We start from the raw sequence: 3,929 nt of genomic DNA, 5'->3' as shown, positions 1-3,929 counted from the left end.
TACTTTCCTCCTCCTCCTCCTCCTCCCCTCCCTCCCCCTCCTCCCCCTTCCCTCTCCCTTCCACCTCCTTTTCCTGTTTTTCTCCTTCAGTTTCTCTTGTATTCTCCCCAACTCCCTACCCATCCAAGTTTATGTTCTTTTTCTCTCTTTTAAAACAAACAAACAAAAAGAAATAATACCCCAACTTCTGCCACAAAAAACACAAAAATGAAAATCAAAACAAACAGAAGATCAAGAGCCCCCTTGGGCAGGAGGCCTGCCCTGAAGTGGTGTTGATATGCCCAGCGAGAGTCTACTGGAGAAAACTGTTCCCGTTGCCAGCAGTGTCCACCTCCCTCTCAGTGCCAGGACTCCTGGGTTGAACCTGTGCAAGACTAGTAGGTGCTGCCCCAGCCTCTGAGTTCACGCGTGCACCAGTCCTACTGAAAGACACTGTTTCCTCGGAGTCATCCGTCACTTTTGGTACTTGCAATCTTTTCATCTCCCCTTCCAGGGAGGTCCCTGCTCCTTGATGGGAGGGAGGGGTCTGATGAAGACATCCCACTTAGGGTGGTGTGTGGTGTGCTCCAAAATCTCTCATTCTCTGCACACTGCCCAGCTGTGGGTCTCTGTTAGTTCCCAACTACAGCAAGAAGTTTCTCTGATGTGAGATGAGACAGACACTCAACTATGGGTATAGCAATATGTCATTAGGGACCATTATATTCCTGTGACCTTTTAGCAGAATAAGAGCAATAGATTTTCTCCCTAAGCCCGTGACCTATCTAGTCTCAGGTTCTTGGCCACCCAAACAATGACAGATATGGTACCATCTCATGGAGTGGGCCTTAAATCCCATCAGAAAGATGACTACTCCCATATCTATACCACCATTGTACCAGTAGATCTCTCCAGCAAGTTACTGTGGTAGCTCACAGGCTGTGTGGCCGAGTGGTGTTGATTCCCCTCACCTCTGCCCCTGTGCAAAGCATATCCAGTGCCAGGAATATTAAGTCAGTAGGGGTGGAGCTTCTGGTTGGGGACCAGCTCGACTCCTCTGTGTTTGATAGCAAGAGTCAGTATTGTCTTCAGTAATAGGGCCTCACCATCATATCTGAATGCTTGGTCTTCAGGGAGTGACACCACTTAAGAGCGACTGGGAAGTGTGGCCTTTGTTGGAAGAAGTGTGTCACTGGGGGCTTGGGGGCTTTGGGGTTTCAAAAACCCAACGTAGACCCTAGTGTCTCTTTTGCTACTTACAGATCTGGCTCTAGAACTCTCAGTTACTTTAGCAGCATGTCTGCCTGCATGCCGCCATGCTCCCCTCCATGTCGACAATAGACTAAACTTCGAAAGCTGCAAGTCTCAATGAAATGTTTTCTTATATAAGAGTTGCTGTGGTCATGGGGTCTCCTCACAGCAATAAAACATTGCCTAAGACACAAAGCAGCCATACCGCTTTACTAAGCTGTGACCATCAGAAACTGGGGAGCAGATAGAGGACCCAATCTTGCAGCTAGACAAGAAGAATAAGTAAAGCCTGGTGTGGTGGCACACGCTTTTAATCCCAACACTCGGGAGGCAGAGGCAGGCGGATTTCTGAGTTCGAGGCCAGCCTGGTCTACAGAGTGAGTTCCAGAACAACCAGGGCTACACAGAGAAACCCTGTCTCGAAAAACCAAAAAAAACAAAAAAAAAAAGAAGTAAAGAAGCAAAGAAGCAAGGCATTGGGTATGTTAATTACCTTGATTCAGTCTGCCTACACTGTATTTATATATCAAACATCATGAATCTGTAAGTATGTAGAACATGAAATTATAAATTGCCAACCAAATAAAACTGTAAAAAATGAAAAAAGCTCTTTGAGAAAAAAAAAAAAGACTTTGCACCTAAAAATAAATCTTAGGGAAGTATTTTCAAATTTTTTTCTTTTGTTTTTGTTTTTTTGAGACAGGGTTTCTCTGCGTAGTCCTGGCTGTCCTGGAACTCACTCTGCAGACCCGCCTGGCCTCTGTCCCCCAAGTGCTGGGATTAAAGGCGTGTGCCACCACGCCCGGCTAGATTTTCAAATTTCTTATTCAATCTCAGGTACTATAGAGAAGTAATGTCTTTAATTACAAATGTATACTTAACATTGCTCCGTATATGGCTTACCTTTATTTACATACCATTTCTTTCTAATAACAATAACCTAGCCCAAGAAGACCTTGCGTCAAACTACATAGGCTCCACTACCCTTCTCATTTTGTACCTGTCCCATCTTTCTCCAACTTCAATAAATATAATTCTGAACTTTATATTCATTATTTCTTTGCGTGTATGTGAGTCTGACATGAGATCTTGCTGTGTAGCCTTCATTCGCTAGGAAGTTGCTATGTAGACTAGGGCAACCCTTCAATACATAGCAATCCACCTGCCTTTGCCTCCCAAATGCTGGGATTAAAGGTGTGGGCCACCAAGTGTGGCTAGTGGTGGGTTTTCTGAAGTGGGCCAGGCTGGCCTGCAACTGTTACACTTAAGTTTGAGACTCCTCTGTACCTCCATATTATTATTATGACTTCATGAGTATTCCTAGGTGTGTGTGTGTGTGTGCATGTAATATATATATCAATTTTAATTTTTTTAAAGGATTTTTATGCTGAATGTGATCCTTTGGAGACCTTTAGTTTTTCCTGGATACTCTTGAATGATTTTTCTATTTTGTAGGGTATTGAAATTTTTTCCTGTTGAATGCTATATAATATATTAAATAAAAGGGCGGAGAGATAGCTCAGCAATTAAGTTCACTTGCTGCTCTTCCAGAGGATTCAAGTTTGATTCCCAGCACCTACATTGGGCAACTTATAACTAACTGAAACTCCATGGATCTAATGCCTTTTGGCCTTTGATGTACCTGCACACATATAACAGACAGACAGGTAAATAAAAATAGATCTTTTTTGTTTGTTCGTTTAGTTCTACTTTTGTTTCTCAGGACGGATTTCCTGGAACTCACTCCATATCCCAGGCTGTCCTCCAACTCAGAGATCCACCTGCCTCTGCATCCCAAGTGCTGGAATTAAAGACATTCACCACCACCTGGCCCTAATAAAAATAAATCTTAAAAACAATAATGTTCATGAAATTCCACAGGTTATCTATTTTCATACTGATATTTAGGTTGTTTTCAGGTTCTTGAAGACTAACCATATAATTTTAATAAAACAAGAAAATGTCTGCTAATAAAAACACTTAAAATTTTTGCTGTATGTTGTGGCACATGCCTTTAATTTCAGAAACTTGGGAGGCAGAGGCAAGTGTGTCTTTGTAAGTTCCAGGTTAACCTGGTCTACATAATGAGTTCCCGGACAGCAGGGCTATGTGAGAAAGATCCTGTCTCAAAAAAATTAATCTGAATTTAAAAATTATTTAATGTGCATGAGTGTTTTGCCTCCATGTATGTATGTGTACCACATGTTTGCCTGGTGCCTGGAGAGCTCAGCAGATGGCATTGAATGTCCTGGCAGTGGAGTTACTGTTGTGTGTGAGCCATTACGAGGGTGCTGGGAATCAAACCAAGTGTTCTTAGCTGTTGAGCCTTCTCAAATGTAAAATGTTTTAGTATACACACTATAAACCCATTCATAATCTGATGCTCAGAAGTAGCCAGTATTAAAATCTGGACTGTCTCTCTTGATTATCTTCTTACAAAAATATTTGCTGTGTGTGCAATAGGTATATGCTGTGCACATACTGGTCTTGTTTTGTTTTTCTGAGACAGGGTCTCACTATGCTGCTCTAGTTGGTCTGAAACTTGGTATGTAGCACAGACTCCAACTCACAGAGATTTCTCTGCTTCTGCCTCCCCAGAGGTTAAAGGCATGTACCACCATGCCTAGCATGCATAATGCTTTGTTTGTTCTGCTGTTTGTTTGTTTGTCTAATTTTGAGATGATGATATATATATATAT

General features: G+C 42.2%; 1 protein-coding gene across 2 annotated transcripts in view; it reads left to right on the top strand.

The window, feature by feature from the left end:
- Card6 (caspase recruitment domain family member 6) overlaps positions 1–3,929 on the top strand; it is a 20,364-nt gene that overhangs the window by 2,899 nt on the left and 13,536 nt on the right. The window contains exon 1 of one of the 2 annotated variants that reach the window (XM_021208839.2): positions 2,745–2,897. The exons of the other annotated variant lie outside the window; for it this stretch is intronic. The gene's annotated coding sequence lies outside the window, so the exon portion shown is untranslated. Of the gene's footprint in view, positions 1–2,744; positions 2,898–3,929 lie in introns of those variants that run through there. 2 annotated transcript variants of the gene reach the window in all.

Source organism: Mus pahari, chromosome 11, assembly GCF_900095145.1.
Source record: "Mus pahari chromosome 11, PAHARI_EIJ_v1.1, whole genome shotgun sequence".
Taxonomy (NCBI): domain Eukaryota; kingdom Metazoa; phylum Chordata; class Mammalia; order Rodentia; family Muridae; genus Mus; species Mus pahari.
This window is presented reverse-complemented; position numbering and strand designations above follow the sequence as displayed.